General features: G+C 51.9%; 1 protein-coding gene across 1 annotated transcript in view; it reads right to left on the bottom strand.

Moving 5' to 3' along the window:
- The window catches only part of TBXA2R (thromboxane A2 receptor), a 32289-nt gene extending 25787 nt beyond the window's left edge, over nt 1-6502 (bottom strand). The window contains 1 exon segment of the mRNA XM_043502490.1: nt 6146-6502. The gene's annotated coding sequence lies outside the window, so the exon portion shown is untranslated.
- Nucleotides 6503-19962: the final 13460 nt, after the last annotated feature.

Below are 19962 nucleotides of genomic sequence, written 5' to 3'. Positions count from 1 at the left end.
GCATGGTTGTTATAGTGATGTTATAGTAATTGTTACAGTAATGTTATAGTGAGGTTATAGGTTATAATTTCGTTTATACATTTATGAGGCTGAAATGTATCCTTATGGCTTAAAGCAAAACTAGGCAAAAACTTGCCAAGAGCAGAGAGGCAGTAGGACCCCCTCACCAGTCACTGCCCATTGTGTAGTTGTGCGCCTGCTTTCCTTGCTAAGTGCACTTTGCACTTGTCGCCATGGAATTTCATTGTGTTGAATTCAGACCAATTATCTAATTTGTCAGGGTCATTTTGAATTCTAATCCTGGCCTCCAAAGTACCTCCCAGCTGGGTGTCATCTGCACGGCATACTCTCCACTCCATTATCCAAGTCATTAATGAAAATATTGACTCGTCCCGGACCCAGGACTGACCGCTGCAGGACTCCACTGTATACGCCCTCCTCGGCTGAGAGTGAACCATTGATAACTAATTGTTGATTACAGTCTTTCAACCAATTGTGCCCCCCCCACATTACAGATATTTCTTTTAGCCCATGTTTCCCTAGTTTGCTTATGCGAATATCATGTGGGACTGGGTTAAAAGCCCTATAAAATCCAGATCTAGCACATCTATTGCTTCCTCCCATCCACTAGGCCAGTAACCCAGTTGAAGAAGGAAATTAGGCTGCTCTGTCATGCTGACTATTCCTTATAACTCTGTTATCCTCTAGGTGCTTACAAACTGATGGTTCACTGATTTATTCCAGTATCTTTCCAGATATTGAAGTCAGGCTGACTGGCCTATAATTCCCCGGATTCTCTCTGGTCCCCTTTCTAAAGGCAAGTATTGTGTTTGCCATTCTCCAGTCCTCCGGGACCTCATCTATCTTCCAGGAGTTCTCCAAGTTAATTGCCAACGGTTCTGAGATTGCTTCAGACTAGTTCCTTAAGTAAAGTGAGATGAATTTAATCAGATCATGCCAACTTGAGTACATCAAATTTATCTACATATTCTTGAACGTGTCCTCTCCTTATTTTGGCTCGTGTTCCTTCCCCGTTGTTGTTAATATTAATTGTGCTGAGTATCTGGTTACCACTAATCTTTTGAGTGATGACTGAAGCAAAATAGGCAATAAACACTTCAGCCATCTTGATGTCATCAGTTAATAGTTCCCATTCTCCACTAAGGAGAGGACCCTGCACTTTCCTTCGTCTTTCTCTTCATTCTAATATATTCAAATAACCTCTTCTCACTACCTTTTATCTTCCTTGCTACGTGTGACTCATGTGCCTTAGGCCTTCTCTACTCTACAAAACTAGGTTGACTTAATTAAGGTCATTCAATTGGCTGTTGGTGTCCATCCTACTCTCCTCCTGCCGGTGGAGTGCATCCACACAGGAACACTTGCATTGACTGAAGTGGGGCATTGTGGGGCACTGAGAGCCAAGTGTGGGGCACTGACAGCCACTAGAGCCCCCCATCTACCCTAGGATGACAGCCCCTGCTGTAGCCCTGCTCCAGCTCAATTTCACAGCACAGAGCCTACCAGCCGAGAAATTGACATCCTTGTCCATTTCACACTGCTATTGTCTCTGCTCAGACCAGCTGCGCCCAGACAGCTCTGGGAACTCCCTGCGACTGGCAGCCATACTCAGAGTGGGGAGTCAGAGGGAAGCAGGGCTCCCAGTGGTAAGAGGGGAGCCCAGGCAGCAGCATGCTGGGAGCAAGTAGCCTGGAGCCTGGGGGGGGCAGCAGGGCTCCCAGAGGACAAAGACATTCTGCCTTTCTTTCTTTTGAATCATGAAATCTATCAATGTCATGATCATTTTCACCCAATGTCCAATCTCTTTTTGAATCTTGTTAAATTCTTGTGGCAGTGAGTTCCCCAGTTTAATCACACATTGCATGAGACAGTATTTCCTTTGATTGGTTTGGAATTTCTCATCTTTTCATTTCATTGAATGTCCCTTTATTCTTGTGCTATGGTGAGGGAAGGAAAACAGAGCTCCCTTCTCTAGACCAGGCATTATTTACAGACTTTTATCACGTCCCCTCTTATTCGTCTCCTTACTGGGGTAACATCCCAGCCTTTTCAATTTCTCCTCTAAGGAGGTTTTTCCAAGCTGTTGCTTATTCTCCTCATCCTTGTCTGAACCCCCTCTAGTTCCGCTATATCCTTGTGGAGCCACAGTGACCAGCATTGCACGCAGTGTCCAGGCGAGGCTGCACCATTGATTTACATAAAGGCATTAGAAAATTCTCTGTATTATTCCCTTATGCAGCCTCACATTGTGCTCGCTATTTTGACTACAGCTGCACATTGAGCAGGAGTCTCCACTGAGCTGACGACAATGGCTCCCTTTTCTTGAGCTGACACAGTTAATTTGGACACTGTATGGTGCACGGGTAATTTATTTCCCCCCTGCAACGTGCATTGCTTTGCATTTGTTGACTCTGAATTTCATTTGTAATTAGAATTATAGAAGATCAGGGTTGGAAGGGACCTCAGGAGGTACCTAGTCCAATCCCCTGCTCAAAGCAGGACCAACACCAACTAAATCATCCCAGCCAGGGCTTTGTCAAGCCGGGCCTTAAAAACCTCTAAGGATGGAAATTCCACCACCTCCCTAGGTAATTGTGTGGCCTGTTTCCATGCAGGGTTCCTCTCTGAAGTTCCCTCACCATGTTCTCTTGTCCTGACTCACCTAACTTACTGATTGTCCTGGGCAGATTTCCCACCCTCCCTCCCGCTCACCCCCCTTTCTACATCACTAACAAACATGTTGGATACTCCAACCTAGCACAGAACTCATGTGACTCCTGCTGTTCACCTCCGGCCATGATGAAAATTCACCACTGAATCCTAGTCTTTGTTTTCTGACTTTGAGACAGTTTTTGACCCGTGACAATATTTTGCGTCTCACCCCCTGGTGACTTCGCTTCTTTAGCAGCTAAAAAAGATTTCTTTGGAAGTATAAATAAATTATGTCAGTTGGTTCTTCTCTACCCACTGCTGTACCAACATGGGCAAAGAAGTCTAAGATATCAGTGAGACACAATTTTCCTTAGCTGAATCCCTCCTGGTCTGACCCTATCGTGGCATGATCTCCACAGTGTTTTGTCATTCTGTTTTTAACTAGCTTTTCAGCTGAGAGGTGAGGCTGACTGGTCTATATGGAGCACCTCAGAGCCTTTTCAAAATAGAAGTCCAAGATTTGCTCCCTCCAAGTCTCTGGAACAGCAGGTGTTTTTAATAAGTGATTAGCCATTTTTTTAGCAGCTCAGCTACCTCATAGCGTAGGTCTGGTCCAGTATTACATTTTAAATGATCAGTTTGCTCCAGCAGCTCTCTCGTAGTGGCCAGAGAAGATCAGTCCCGGGGCAGGAATTCCCATGACATCTCAGCAGTGAAGACTGATGCAAGGAAATCATTTGGCTTCTCAGCAACATCCTTATCTCCCTTAATTGCTCCCATTAATTCCTGGTGATCCAGCAGGCTCATCCAGTCTTTCCCAGTCTTCCAGCTTCTGATAGACTTAAAGGCTTGCTCGTGGCTGGTTTTTACACCTTTACCTATTTACTCTTCAGACTCCATTTTGGCCCCTCTGATTTCCCCCTCTCCTATCGCCTGTGGTACTTTGTGCTCTTGATTATTGGCTTCACGGGGACAGGCTATCAAATATGGCAGAATTTCTGTTTGCCTGAAACACGCTCCTGATGCTGCCATGTAGCTCTGTTGGTTTGCTGGGACACGTGTCTGCTGAGACTCTAGTTGTATTCCTATGTAGCATCCAGGCCACCTCTAGGGATTCAACTCTGTTACTTCCAGCTTTGGGCCCTTCACCCTCTCTCGAGTTCACCGTTTGGCACTTACCTGCCCCAGGGATGTTGACTATTATATCGCAGTCTTTGTTCCTGAGTGGTTCAGCTACTGTCACTTCTCGAATTAGCTCCTGTCAGTTACCTCGGCATCATCAAGCACAGCCTCTCCTCTCACGTTTTGGCTCTCGCTGCTCCATGAAGGAATCACTGAAAGTGTCAAGATTTGTTTATCTCGCCCTTGGGCTGTGTGACCAGTTCGTAGGCAGGTAGCTGAAGTCCTCCATTACTATTGTTTTGCTGGGTTTTGCTGCCTTGTCCCTAGTTTCCTTTCCTTGACTTGGAGCCCGGTCATGCGGCCTCACTGATGGAGTGACACACTCCTACAACTTGGGATTTATATCCACACAGATGCAACTGGGCGGGCCTCTCCACTCAGAATTCCACTCTCCCTCAATACTGTGGACTCTTTATGCCTCAGATCTGCGCCCCCACCTCTTTGGCTTCATCCGGCTTGTAACCAGGTATTACCCTAGCCCATTGGTCTTCATAGAAATGCCCGTCTGGAAGAGCTTGCAAGAGGTCATCTCATCCATCCCCCCCTGGCCCTGAGGCAGGACCAAGTCAACTTAAAGCATCCCTACAGGAGCTTGTCCAACTTGTCCTTAAAAACCTCAGGCAATGGTGATTCTACAACTTGCCTTGGTCACCTGGGCAATGCTGAGCTAGCCTAAGCATTTCAAAGTTTTTCCTAATATCCAACCTAAATCTCCCCGGCTGCAAACTGACTCAGTTAGTTCCTGTATTTTTGTCATTCTGCCACATCTCTGCAATGGTCCGAGTCCGTTCCCAGGCATTCCAGGGCCCCAGGTTTGGTTTTACATTTCTTGCATTTGCGCACAGACATTTCTAGGGTTTAGTTTTGACCAGATGCCAGTTTATATTTAACCCTTTGGTCTGACACCCCGCTGAGTTTACAAACTTTTGACCTCTGCTTTGGTATCTGTTCCTGCTCTAGTTTGGGTGTAGTTTACACCACACCTTTAATTGGATGCCCAGATACCATTCTGATGTGTGAGCTCTTCAGCTCCCGCCACCCTTCCACCAGCTCCTGGGTCAAACATTCCTCCTGAGTGACGTCATGTGTCAGCAGTCTGGTTCCACTTAGACCAGGGATTGGCAACCTTTGGCACGCAGCCCATCAGGGAAATCCTCTGGTGGGCTGGGACGGTTTGTTTACCTGCAGTGTCTGCAGGTTAGGCCAATCGCAGCTCCCTCAGGCCACGGTTCGCCGTTCCAGGCCAATGGGGACTGTGGGAAGCAGTGGCGAGCACATCCCTCGACCCGTGCCACTTCCTGCAGCCCCCATTGGCCTGGAACGGTGAACCGCGGCCCGTGGGAGCTGTGATCGGCCGAACCTGCAGATGCTGCAGGTAAACAAACCATCCCAACCTACCAGCAGATTTCCCTGATGGGCCGCGTGCCAAAGGTTGCTGATCCCTGACTTAGACTTAGGTGGAGCCCAGCCCTTCTGCAGAGGCTCTCCCTTCCCAAAAATGTTCCCCGATGCCTGATAAATTTAAGCCCCGTTCGTCAGGAGACTGGCTTCCCCAGCGGGAGAATCAGGGAAGTTAGTCCTGACAATGCCCTTCTGGCCAGGTCAATAAAGAGCCTGGAGTCTCTGCTCCTTCAGGCCAGCAGCTTTGACCTCCTGATGCTGCCTCTGGGCTCTGAGGTCCCTGAGTTGTTTGCACCAGGTATTTACATAAGCCAGGTGGCCACAAGACAAGCCGTGTGCCATGGCTAGTCTGCAGCTGGTCTTCACACTGTGCAGTTAGACTGGGCTTTAACCCTGCACAGAGCAGGGACGGATATCATTTGTGGGCTGTTAGTTATTCAGGTAAAAGGGTTTTATTATTGTTCAGATTTCAATCCCTTAGTCAACTCAACTGTTAACGGAGTCACCCTCCCTGCCATGCCCGGCCCACACAGTGCAAACGTCCCCATGTTCGCTCCATGTGGGACCCCCCCCCAGGTCACTCGAGAAGGGCCAGAGCAGCACTGATCACCAGCTTTCTTCACTCCACGCACCCGCTTACATCCTGGACCTGAGCTTGGTCTCCTGAAGCCTGGCGCCAAGGACCCTACTATGAAGCCTTGCTTGGAGAGCCCAGCAACACCCATTTTATAGTCAGAGCTTGTCTGCCTGTTTGACTGTTGTTCTTTAACTGCCCCTGCCGCAGTTCCAGCCCTGACAGTCAGTGACTGCCCCTGACCCAGCCTGTGGTGCCTAGCCCCCAACACAACCTCACAAAGTGCGAGATGCAAACAAAAGAAAGGACACTTACCAGGAGGCACAGATCCTACTCTGCCCAAACACCCCCGCGCTCGCTGGCTCTGCTGGGACCTCCTGCTGCCTCAGAAACAGCTACCAACGCCAAAAGCTTTAGCTCCTCCCACCTGCTAATGACTGAGCTTCCTGGCATCTGGTTTCCCAAAGCCTAGGACAAGGTGCAGGATCCTAGAGCCCTTCTAATATGAAACTAAACCAGGGTTACAGTCAGCACTTTATGGGTGTTTTTAACCGCTCCTGTAGCAATTCCAGGGTAAGGTTCAACAACAGCCATGGCATTTACCAGAAGGAACTGCCACTCAGTCCAGACTCCTCTGCCTATTTTCTTCTCACTAGATCTGGGGCCATTCAGACCAGGAGACTGGTATGACTAGCAGGCACTGATTTTCTGGAAGAGCAGTGACTTCAGACAATGTGACTTAACCCAAACAATATATATTAATTATACATCTGTGTGGGCCTGCCCACAAACTCACAGCATAAGGGATTTACCAGGTTTTGACAGGGCACTTTGATTTTCCAGTGGTCCCTAAGTTAATAGCACATGGTCAGGGCCAACGTGGTTTGAATCTGCATTTTGGAAAGAATGTAAGAGACAACAAAGCTCAAACAGAAATGGTTGTTTTTTATGGCAATGGAAATGGTTATTATTCAACAAACAAACTTTCCCCTGTGATATTTACAAGCCAAGTAGAGAGCCTAAAAGTGAAACTAACCATACACTAAAGTGAAACTGACAGTTACCTGACCTGAAAATGCAAAACCAAACAGCTTGACCAGTGAGAAGGTAACTGAAATTTTTAAAATTCTGCCCATTTGAATTGCTAAGTGCTAGTACCCTGGGTGAAGAAATATGTTTACAGCAGAATTATCGGCTTGAGTCCGATCTCCCCCACTCCGGCGTAAGTCAGGAGTCAAAGATGTGAAATCTGTGTGATTATAGCTGTGTCTGACTGCGAGGGAAATCAGGCCCATGCTATTTAAACAGGTTCTGTCCTCTTAAGGCTCTGGGTTTTTGTTTGTTTGGTTTTCTCCACCACAAGCTCACTTCCTGCCCTCAGAGCTTCAGAGCTTACAAAAGAAAAAAAGCAGGACTTGAACGTGGAGTTTGTATCACTCCAGCAGAGAAACTCTGCAGCCCCGTCTCTCTTTCCGCCAGCCGCAGCCCATAAACAGGTCCAGGTTATTGTCATTGCTGATTAGCACCATAGCAGGGGCTTTTCTGGGTGCTCCCCACTGCTCAAATTTTCTGGGAAGAGCCTGCGGGAAGAGAAACAGATTGGACATTGCACACTCTTGTCCAAGATCTCCTACCAGGCAGTCGGGGATGGCCCGTGGTCACCCCTAGAACGGAAGCACAGAGACGATGCAATGAGCTGTGACAGAGATCGGGATGTTTAGTTCAGGCGTTTACAACGTCTTGTCTACACTAGACAAGGTCCGGTGCTACGGTGCTATCCTGGCAAGCTCTGCCAGTGGAGACGCGGCAAGAGGGTGTCTGTGGCATCACTTATACCAGTAACTGGGTCCACACCAGGGCTTTGCCAGCAGGGCTATGTCAGTCAGAGGTGGGAGTTTTTTTAGCTGGCAAAACGTTTAAGTGTCAACCTGGTCCAAGTCTCCCTCAGCCTACCAGGACGTGCCATTTCCAGCACAGGGAGCCGGGCACACTCTAGCTCTGCTTCTGCTAGCAGCTACAGAGAGCAGTGTGGTGGCAGCACTGGGGGTTAGGCACCCAAGTACAAACCCACCTCTCCCCCCAGCTGCATACTCAGTAGCAGCGCAGCCATGGCTCAGGATAGACACTTCAGTACGTGCCCCGGTGGCGATTCAAATCCCATTGTGCTGGGCACTTGTAACTGGAGTCGGCCACCTCCCATGTACCCAATCATTGCCAAGGGTCACGCTACAGGCAGTCGGCCTCAGTTTCCTTTCTTGGACTGTTTAAGTAAAACTTCCCTTGGTCAAAAATACCTCTCCTTGGGGACTAGATTTTTAATATAAAATTAACTGCAAATAAGAGTCACAAATCCCAGTCCAAATCCATTCCCACGGCTTTGCAAGACAAGGTTTCCCTTCCTCCTACCCCAACCTCCCTGCCTGGGGCAACCCCTGGTCTGCAACTTCCCCGCAGGAGCTTTTCCTCACCTTTTGAAGACTCTCTACCACCTTCCTGGGCTTCCACCTTCTGCCCATTATGGGACTACCAGGTGTGCCTATTTAGTGGTCAGGGCTGGCTAGGCCCAGACCCTCCACCACCTGGTCCAGCACTGCACAAGTACACAGCCCTGCCCCCAAACTGCTGACACTCTAAACCGCCCAGCCAGGCAGAGGCAGGATCCATAGCCCCATTTCACAGACCAGAAACTGAAGGCCCAGGGGCTAAGGGAGTTGCCCAAGGTGACACTGGGAGGCGGAAAACCTGGGCCTGACGCCAAGACCCATGGCAGAGCGGGCCTCGTGCTTCAGAGCAGCCTGCCCCTGGCTCTGGACCAGACAATGACAAGTGGGTCGCGTAACCCTGCATGGGGTAGGCCAGCCCTGCCCCCATGGGAGCCATCTCACTCCCCTGCTGTACCTCCACATGCCCACAGAGTGTCATTCCCTGTGCCCTGCTGGCTGCACCATGGCAGATTTCCTCAGCCCGGCTCAGCTCCACGTGGGCCTGAGTACGGAATGAGAACCAGCTCCCTCCCCGCAGCAGGCTGGGTTAGGAGGTGGCTGAGCAGGCCCCGTGGCTCCTCGCAGTGACCTGGGCTAGACCAGAACCGCCCAGACCTGCAGGGCCCCGATGGATCGCCATGTCCCCCAGGCACTAGCGATTTACATTGGTTAGCCATGCCAAGCCCATGCCAAGGGCCTGGCGACACATTTGGAACGACTCTTATTGTGACTTGTAATTGAAAGCTAACGCAAATGCATGGTTCTGCCTCTTTAGCTGGGGTTACTAGGACCCCCTGTCACGGAGTCCCCAGGCGATGCTCAGGAACTGCTCTCTGCGAAGCCAGTCAGGACTCTGGGGAAGTCTCATTTCTGTGAGCAGGTTTCAGAGTAGCAGTCATGTTAGTTTGTATTCGCAAAAAGAAAAGGAGGACTTGTGGCACCTTAGAGACTAACACATTTTTTTGAGCATAAGCTTTCGTGAGCTACAGCTCACTTCATCAGATGCATTCCGATGGTGCCACAAGTACTCCTTTTCTTTTTCTGAGAGCAGACTGTCTGCAGGACACACAGCTCACACAACTTCCACCTTCCTGGGTCTCACCTCAGAGCATTCAGCATCCTCTGCCCCTCCGTGCGCTTCCCACAGCGAGTCCACTCAGGCAGGGTCCTGGGGAAGCCAGGGGTCCTGCACCCCAACTTCACAGTCAGACGTGACTCTCAGCCAGCCAGTAAAACAGAAGGTTTATTAGATGACAGGAACATGGTCTAAAACAGAGCTTGTAGGTGCAGAGAACAGGACCCCTCAGCTGGGTCCATTTTGGGGGGCAGTGAGCCAGACAACCACGTCTGTATTTCACTACATGTCCCCAGCCAGCCCCAAACTGAAACTCTCTCCAGCCCCTCCTCCTCTGGGCTTTGTCCCTTTCCCGAGCCAGGAGGTCACCTGATTCCTTTGTTCTCCAACCCTTTAGCTCTCACCTTGCAGGGGGGAAGGACCCAGGCCATCAGTTGCCAGGAAACAGGGTGTCGGCCATTCTCTGTGTCCAGACCCCTGCACACACCTGCCCTCTAGGGCTCTGCAATGATCATACACCCTTATCCCACCACCTAGATACTTAAGAACTGCATAGGGGAAACTGAGATACCCCCACAATATTCAGAGAAAACATTAAGAACAGTCCTTCTTTGTTACATCTCTCCCCCCTTCGAGACCGAACTGAGCGGGGTCACTTTAGCTGGTGACCTGGGGAAGTTCGAAGCCACCAACGTTCCCATGGATGCCCCAGCATCTTTCCCATTTATTGGTGGGAGTTACACCAGGCCTTTCCAGTTTTACGCCCTTCCAGTTTCACGCCCTCCCTTAGATCAGGGGTGGTGGATAGCACTCGCATGCTGCATGTGGGAAGGTTTATGCGGCCCGTGCCCTTTTGCCACCCCAAAACCCCCGGGGGTCAAACTGGGATCGGGTCTTCTCCCAGCGCTCCAGTCTGGAGGTCTGCAATTCGGGCTCTCTTGGTTAAGATCCCCCATCTTGACCTGGGCCACAGACTGTTCACTTACAGAATTAGCATGGAGACATTCCTTTCTCAACAATCTTGTGTCCCCAACAAGCTGGCCAAACACAGCCACTTGGTTATAGGACTGTCTAACTTTCTTAACAGCTTTTACTTCATCTGAGACCTTCTCAAAGCTATCCACACTGGATCCTTCAACAGGAAAGTCAGTGGATCCATTCACAACAGAAAATTTCTGGCTGTTAGGAACTGAAACTTTCTTGATTAAATCACTTTCACACCCTTCAGTTACAGTAAACTGCTTGCAAAGACTCCATGAGGATTCCTTTCCCTAGGGGCTTTTCTATGCAACAATTCACCCTTCACAGAAATTCTGCCCTTACCCTCTTCATGTAGGGCTTGCTCTAGAGGAACACTTTCCTGAGCAACAACAGACTCTTTCTGGGTCTCACTTACATCCAGAATTACCTCTGGCCCATCAGATGGATTCCTACACAATCCCCTTTCAGGCAAGCTTACAAACTTCCTAGATAAAAGGTTAGAAGCTTTCTCCTTCCCTTTGCCACACACAAGTTCAGGAATCTTTTCCTTCTTGCTACAGGTTTCCATGCCCTCAGTAGGTAACACAATCAAATCACTTTTCTGCTCTCCTTGTGCCCTGGCTAGGATCTCACTCTGATTAGACAGAGTTGCTACACACTTTCCCAACAACACACTAGCAACGGGCAAAATACAAGCACCAGAATTGTCTGGGCGCTGGGATTTTGCATAGACAGTAACTGGATGCGACCTAGATACAGAGCCATTCTCCCGAGCAGACACAAACTTAGGACCATTCCCTTCCTGGGCTTTAGCTGAATCCAGAACGAACTCTGAGACAACCGCACTATTCTCAACCATCACAGGCTGAAAGGCCCCTTCTGTCTGCTCCACAGACAAAGAAGAGCTGGAGACACTTTCTCCTTTCCCAGACACACAGCTTGGGATCTCATTCCCCTGGTCCCAACACACAGGGCTGTTCAAAGACAACTGCTTGGAGACCGGGGTAGCCCCCTCCACAGGCAAGTCAATTCCCCTGACAGACACAGGCACGTTTCCTTCACTGTCCCAATTCTCCACCCAGCTAACAGGTAACATACAGGGACACGCATCTTCCACTCTCCTCGCCTTCCCACCCTGCTGACTAGACAAAGCCACAGCTCACAAGGCTGCCTAGGCTCATCCAGAGTTTCCTTACCAAGCACCTTGCCTCTCCCAACAGATCCCCTGCCCTGCCTGTGTCTCCCCCCACTCAGCTGGGGTCACAGCTCCCACTGTGCTCAGCGCTGCCCTTGCTGTCCCAGTGGGGTAGGCAGTGAGCTCGCTGCTTTCTACACTGCATCAGAGCCAGAGTGAGCCCCCTCTCTGGTGTGCAAGGGGGCGGGGAGCATGTCTTTGTCCCACCCAGCCCCAGGGGTCTGGTTACAGGCAGGCAGGTATCCTGAGCCTAGCAGCTCCTCCTCGCTGCCAGCCAGGTCATCTGCATTTTCACTGACCATTTTCCTCTCCGCTGATTGGTTCCCTGGATTCAAATTCAAACCCTTGGCTGTAACAGGAGCAGGGCCTGGATCCTGTTCCAGAGAGACACAGTCTCCCCACAACAGGGTCTCACAGCTGGTATCCTGGAGAACCCCAAGGACCAGCCAGCCCCAACCCTCCTGGGTCTGCACAGGGATCTGGTCCACAGGGAGAGCGAGGGGCTTCATCCCTGGTACCCTCACACAGCTCACACAGCCCCTCAGCATCTGAGGCTGCACCACCAGGGGCCTGACAACAGTTCTCTCTGTCCCAGGATCTCGCCACCCCAGGAACGTCTCCCCATTGACCATCACCTTCCGCTCCCACTGGAGGTCTGAGGGGCCTGATCCCAGGACACTCCACACAGACATATCGGTTGGGGTCAGGAGTCGGAGTCTGTTCACCTCCCCACCCATCTGGCTGATGGACTTTATGGCCTTGGGACCCAGCAAGGGAGCTAGACACCGAGGCTGTTCCTCATGGTCCCCCTGGTTCAAATCGCCAGCCTGCTCAAAGGCAGTGAGGTGGGCATCCACATCCCCCCCCTCCTTAACCAGGGGAAGCAATTTAGTCTCGAGGTTTCCTGCGGAACTGGCACCCCGGGGTCTATCCCCACTCACACCTGGAAGGTCCCCTCTGCCTCTCCGCTCCACCATCATCTGTTCATGCTGCTGCTTCTGCAGCTCTTTCTCGGGCTCTCGCTGTCTCTCCCAGTCCTCTTGCTCCCTCGGACTCAGCTCCAATCCCGTCCGTCTCCGATCACCAGATGGGAAACCCGATCGTGAAGACCCACGTCTGGTCGGGGACAGGAGTCTTGGGGATGCCTGGCTACCACTCCAGCTGCTCCCAGATCCTGCTATAGCCCCATTTGGGTCAGGAATCTGCTCCTTAGAGCGGTCATCCTCCTCCAGCTGCACGATTAACTGTGCTTTGGTGAACTTTCCAACGCTCAACCCTCTCTTTCTGCACAGGGTCACTATGTCCTTCTTAAGGAAATGGTGACAGGCCATCACTCCGCTGTTCCCAAGTTGTTGTGGACTCAGGCCTGTGTGCTCTCAGCTCCCCACGGTTTCCAGGGAGAACCCCTAGTGTGCCAGCCGTTCTCGAGGTCACCACCTCTTTGCCAGGGTCGAGCTGCAGACTCCTCCACCCCTGGGACCTCTTGCTGCAATCCCCAGGGGAACCATGTTACTGCAAAAGTCCTTCTCTCTCCAAGGGCCAAGCCGCAGGCTCCTCCGCTCCTGAGACTGCTCACCGCAGTCCCCAGGGGGACCCCATTACTGCACAGTCCTTCTCACTAGTCACACACTCCCAGGGGTTAACCACCCCCCGAAACCGCTCCTCTCTGAGCCTTCAGCACGCCTGGTCCTTCATTTTACTGCTCCCCAGTCACTTACTGCAGTACATCCCACCTCTGCCACCAGTTGTCAAGGAGTCCCCGGGCGATGCTCTGGAACTGCTCCCTACGAAGGGAGCAGGACTCTGGGGAAGTCTCCTTTCTGGGAGCAGCCTGTCTGCAGGACACACAGCTCACCCAGCTTCCACCTTCCTGGGTCTGACCTCGGAGCATTCAGCACCCTCTACCCCTCCGTGCGCTTCCCACAGCGAGTCCACTCAGGCAGGGTCCTGGGGAAGCCAGGGGTCCTGCACCCCAACTCCACAGTCAGACGTGACTCTCAGCCAGCCAGTAAAACAGAAGGCTTATTAGATGACAGGAACATGGTCTAAAACAGAACTTGTAGGTGCAGAGAACAGGACCCCTCAGCTGGGTCCATCTTGGGGGGCAGTGAGCCAGACAACCACGTCTGCACTTCACTCCATGTCCCCAGCCAGCCCCAAACTGAAACTTTCTCCAGCCCCTCCTCCTCTGGGCTTTGTTCCTTTCCTGAGCCAGGAGGTCACCGGATTCCTTTGTTCTCCAGCCCTTCAGCTCTCACCTTGCAGGGGGGGAAGGGCCAGGCCATCAGTTGCCAGGAAACAGGGTGTCGGCCATTCTCTGTGTCCAGACCCCTGCACACACCTGCCCCCTTGGGCTCTGCAACGATCATCCACCCTTATCCCACCACCTAGACACTTAAGAACTGCATAGGAGAAACTGAGGCACCTCCACAATATTCAGAGAAAACATTAAGAACAGTCCCGCTTCGTCACACCCCCCTCTCTGGAACATAATTAAGCCAGCTCATTGTAATGCGGTCCATGCAAATGGCCAGCAGTGAGAACAAATTAGTTGCAGCTGGGAACTCACAGGCTGCCCTAAGCTGTGTTTCATTGAGGGCTGGTAGAGACAATACAAAAACTATGCCTGGCTCTTGGTGTCAGATCCATGTCACGAACACGAGGCTTCACCTGCATGGAGCTGATTGCAGGAACAGGGTCCCTGGGAGTAGAGTGTGGCTCTCTGGATCCTGGAGTTGCTCAGCAGCCCAGGGCAGAGGTGTGGGTGCTTTGCTGCCAGGGCTTCATGTTTGTCTAACACCAATAAAACACACAGCCAGGGTGAATTTTCAAGGCACTGCAGCTGGTGTTAACTCCTTGCGCAGCGTGCTGTTGACATTGTTGGGGGAAAGCGAGCCAAGTTTAGTGCACGCACCCTTTGGCTTTTACAGACTCAGGTTTGTTTTATCATCCACCGTGTGGTTTTCTAAATCACTTTTCTCCCGATAAAGGCGTTGGTTGGGTGCATTGGATGCATTGGATGCCTCATGCTGCGGTTATACTAGTTCCACTGGCACTCAGCTGCCATGGGCATGGGCAGCGACTGACAGGAGCGTGGGTAGGCAAAGCGACTGACAGGAGCGTGGGTAGGCGCACTGCCGGCATCTCTGGTTTCTCTTGTGCCTCATTGTCCCTTGCAATGTTGCTGAGCAGCATGGTGACTTCAGGAGGCTCCATGGGTCTCAAAGGACAAAGCATCTTGGGTCAGATTCTGCTCTCGTTTCCACAGGTACAAAGTGGGAGCAGGGCCAGTGCGCAGCTCCAGGCCGATGCCAGTGTGACTGACAGGAGAATCTGGCCCCTGGCCCCTGCAAAGGTCTTAGCTAAGGAGCAGTAAGCCAAACCGGGGAGAGGCTGGGCTGGCCCCTTCTCCCAGCTGTCCCAGCTGATGCAGGCCTCTCCCCCACAGTATGTTCTCCAGGGCTTGGCCAGCCAGCACCAAGTATATGCCCCGCTTCTTAGAGCTCTCTGTCCCCAGCTTTCTGCAGGTGGTCCTGGGGGCATTTTCTCCACCACCCCTGGGGAAATTTCTCATGGACTCCCATCCTGCATGTGTGTTTGGGCCCTGGTGGCTAAGAGGGGCGCAGGACGCGGGCACTCACTTTGGGGAGGGAAGGCACTAGCAGGGCCCTCACCAGAGGGATGGGGGACACCCCCCTTAGCAATCCTGCTCTGACCACTGCCCTACACTGCCAAGCCAAAAATAAAGACGCAAAGGGAGGGCCAACTTGACATCCTCTCCCCTTGCTATGGGCTGGAGTCCTGCTGCGTGGCACATCCTCAGCAGGAGCTGCCTGGCCAGGGCAGGAGATAAAACCAGCGTTTGGGGGTCATGTGCTGAACAGTGAGGGACCAAACCACAAACCCCAGGGGGTTCGGCCCCAGGTTCTTGTGCGGCTTGTCTTGCACTGCCAAGTGCCAAACCTGCCATACAAGCAGGAGGGGCCTGGCTCGGGGCTTTGATTTGGACTCATAGCATCATAGATCATAGAATCTCAGGGTTGGAAGGGACCTTAGGAAGTCATCTAGTCCAACCCCCTGCTCAAAGCAGGACCAATCCCCAATTTTTGCCCCATATCCCTAAATGGCCCCCTCAAGGATTGAATTCACAACCCTGGGTTTAGCAGGCCAAAGCTCAAACCGCTGAGCTATCCCTCCCACCCTGGGGCCCTTTAGCCCTGGCCATTGCAGCATCTCACACATGCCGGAATCTGGCTTTCTGCCAGCCTGGGCCATCTCTTCCTCGGTAGCCCATGGCTCCATCCGTGGAGGTGCATCAGAGAGAAGCCATACGCATGAGAGACCGTGCTGGGCTGCGTGGCTGAGCCAGCCCTGTGGGCTCAGAGCAGTGTAGCACTCGCTGCCGCTTGTAAGCCAGCCAGAGCAGCTGGTGTCCTGCTCATGTGCATTGGTCTGAGCCAAACTGTGCTAATCCCAGGGATACCCCAGAGGGCAGCGGCTGGCCTCACGAGCTTCATGGCCTTCAACCAGCCGAATAGAAGCACAGCACAGACAGCAGTCACATCGACCTCCCCCGAGCGCCCGCCATGCATCGCCCCCCAGGCCTGCTTGCAATAAGCCACCTCGCCCACTTCAAAGCCTGCACTGGGTCGCTAGTACAAACCAGCCCCTTTCGTTCCACTCGGCTGGCAGCTGCTGACCTCAGAATCCAAGGGAAAGTCACAGCCCTCTTAACTAGACATACTCAGCCAAGGGCATATTGCCGCCTAGATCCAGGGGCAAGCACAGAGGAGAGCAACAAGACTGATTATGGGGCTGGAGGGCTGACGGACGAGGAGAGATTACAAAAGTGAAATGTTTATGGTTTGGCTAAGAGACAACCCCAAGGAACATGATAACAGCCTGCAAGTATTTGAAGGTTGTAAGCACTGAAGCTAGAGAGGGCTCAGCTCACGCTCAGGGAGGGTTAAAGGCTGAAATTAAGCAAATGAAAATTCAGGCTTGATACCAGGACGAATGTCCTGAGGCTGTGATCACCATGGTGTGACTTTTATAACAAAGGCTGACAAAGCTCCAGGGAACGTGTCATAGGGAATAACCGTGAATAGGCCTTTTCCTCTTCAATTGTTTGATTCCGTGGAGAGAGGGGCCAGAACCAAGCATATCAGAACATGGTGGATGTCTGGAATTGGCTCCAGATCCAAACCATGCACTTGGGTCCATCTTTAATTCAGCTAGAGAGAGACAGCTACAGCTAGCGTGCATGAGATGAGTGACACGCACAGCCCAAACAGGCTGGTCACAAACTGCTTCCCGCAAACCCAGTCATTTCACATGATTTCATCCCTGCTCTGACAGAGCGACCCTGCTGATATCCAGGCGGGCAGTGATTGAAAGAGGCTGAATTCCTATTTATTTTTTCTCTGTTCCATAAAAGGGAAAAGTGGAAGATCTTTACAGCTGGTGGGGAAGGGATGCCAGGCAGGGGATGCATACACACAGACGGACACTTGGGTTCAGTCTCTGATCTCAAACAGACTTGGTTTCTATCTATATTTCCCCACCACAAACATCTGTTGTTAACTTCTGAGCTGGGTGAAATTAACACACCGCGGCTGTAACTCACAATTAAAGTTTCTTTTTAAACAAAGCCCTTTTTCTTTTTCAAACCGCTGTGCCAATCAACTTTATTTTCCACATACCTTTGGCGTGCTAGGTCCTAGGGGGATCCCTGGAAAGAAGGGGTGTGGTGCCACAAAGGAGAGGCGCTCCTGCTTGGCGGGTGGCTGGCTGAAGAACCTCTTTCCCAGCTGATGGAAGCACAGATGGGGGAGTGGGGGGAGAGATGACTGTGCAGAGGGGAGGAGAGACAGACCAAGAGAGGCTGCAGCTTTTTAACTGCTGTCTTGGCTCCTTCCCCTGAGAGAGCGAGGCAGACGGGGTTCAGGGGTCAGCGATGGAGCTGAGGATGGGACAGTGAGAATTGGGAACTGAAGCCGTGGACCAAGTGGGGAGGTGCATGGGAAGGCTCAGTTGCACTCTTGGGACTGTCCCACAGTGGTGACATGCCACAGCCTACAGCAAAAAGGAAGCTGGACCCCTGGGCAGACCCTAGTGGAGGGTCCTGGGGGGCGAGGAGTGAGGAAATGACTCAGAAAGGCACCGTCTTGCAAGCATCACAAGACCATAAATAGTTGCCCATCTGGAGCACAACAGGGGGTGGGATGGAAACAGAGTGTGCTGCATAGACTGGAAAACCTCATCCTGCAGAACGGAGGGGAGGCATTCATTTCCCCCCACCGCCCCCCAGGAAAAGCAGCTGGTGAAAGCAATTAATGAAGCAAGGAATCATAGCAAAGTACTGCCTTCCAAATCCCCAGGGATCTCAAAGCCAATTACTGAGCCCCCCCCCTCCATGGGATAGGGAAGTATCGTTAAACCCATTGTGCAGAAGGGAAACTGAGGTACTTAGCAGCTGAGGGCCTGATTCTGCAACTCTTGAGTAAGGATCATTCAGATGATTAAAGGCTGCAGAAATGGGCCCCAGGTGACTTGTCTGAAGTCACAAAGTGAGTCTTTGGCAAGGCTGAGATCAGAACCCAGGAGTCCTGGTTCCTGTCCCCCAGGCCCTGCCACGTTGGAAACAAATGATCACATTGAAACCTGCTCCTGCTTGCACTGAAGTCAAGGGGAGTTTTGCCAATGATTTCAGCAAGTTAAGGATCATGAATTACGCAGCCACCCTTCTGCACCAACAATCGGCTCAATGACTAATTACCCGGAAGAAGAGAGATCGCTCTGTAGAAGGCGCTTCACAGCCTAGGACATTCAGTGACGTCAGAATGGATTCCATGCCAATGAAGAGACAGGTTCCAGGTGGGATTGGAGTCTCTGTTCTAGGGACCATCTGGCTGGGTCAAGCACCCTGAATAATGCTGGCTTCATTGCTATAGCTGCATGGGAAGAAGGATGCAGAGTGTTTGCCTACAGCTAAATTTATCAGTCAGAAATTCCTCTAATTGTCGACTGAGCACATCCCCCAGCAGGTGAGCCCCGGCACCCTGATTTGCTAAGGTAGTGAAGGTGACAATCAAGGTCTCCCCAAGGAAGGCAGCAGGCTGGGCAAAGATGGCCCTGTTAGCGCAGTTGACATAGCTGGTAAATGAGCAGGATCACAGGTAGGTGCAGAGGCTGTCAATTGCAGGCTGTTTAGTCCAATGGTTAGGGCAGGGCTGCAGGGCTATATTCCAATCCCAGCAACTTGGTCTTGGGCAAGCCACCTCCCCAAAGTATTCCCTTGTGGGTGTGTGATGGAGCATTTGCTCTGTTTTGCGCCCGGTACCCGGCACTCCCATCACATTTCAATTGGCATTAATTTAACAGGTGCCATTGGCTGGAGGCTCAGCTGAACCTGTTCGGAATGGCCATATCTGGGGACAGAACTGTTCCGCTTTTGATCAACTTGTGTGTCCGCACCCCAAACGTACATTGCATATGTGTGTGTCTGGACAGCCAGACACCCCCACCCAACCACACACACACCCCCACCACCCCCACCATGCATACCCCACTCACACCCCCCACACACACACCCCACACCTACACACACAGGTCACCCCCCATCAACCCCACCATGTACACCCCACTCACACACACCCCACACATACACCCCAGGCCACACCCACATACCATCCCTCATCCTCACCCACACACCACTCACACACACACACACGCCATCCCCACTGCCACCCGACATCCCACACACACACACTACCCCCCAACACCTACACACACCCACACACACTAGCTCTGGGTGTGTCTCTGTTTCAGTTGTGATATAAATACATTGCCTGTCTGTTGCTACCCAAGGATCTCAAAGCACTTAACAAACAGGAATTAACTGAATCTTACAAAAAGTCTGTAAATGAAACGTGTCACTCTTCCCGCTTTTCTAGATGGTGATGCTGCTTGTCTGCATGGTGGGGTTATGGTGGCATAGCTCCAAGGTAACCGCATGTTGGCATGCCCAGGACAACCTAGTGGTCAGAGCAGGAGTCGGGCTGGGTCAGATTCCAGGAGATCCTGTTATCCAGAGACAGGCCAGAGGGCAGACCACGAGGCAGCCAGGTCAGGCAGCAGGAGCACCACAGGGGAAGCAGCCCTAAGCAGGGGGAACCCAGATGCATGGACAATTTCCTGAGCTCGGTTTAAATACAAGCAGAGACTCAGTCAGGACTCTGGAGCTCCTCCAGTCAGATCCCAGGCCTGGAGCCCTCTGACTGAGTTGAACTTCTAATTCTGGCTCCATTAGGGGGTGACTGGGTGGCAGGTCGGAGCCCACTAGCACCCGAGTGCCTCACGGAGCAGGGCTGGAGACCAACGGGCCCTGGCAGAGGGA

Source organism: Dermochelys coriacea, chromosome 25 (genome assembly GCF_009764565.3).
Source record: "Dermochelys coriacea isolate rDerCor1 chromosome 25, rDerCor1.pri.v4, whole genome shotgun sequence".
Lineage (NCBI taxonomy): Eukaryota > Metazoa > Chordata > Testudines > Dermochelyidae > Dermochelys > Dermochelys coriacea.
This window is presented reverse-complemented; position numbering and strand designations above follow the sequence as displayed.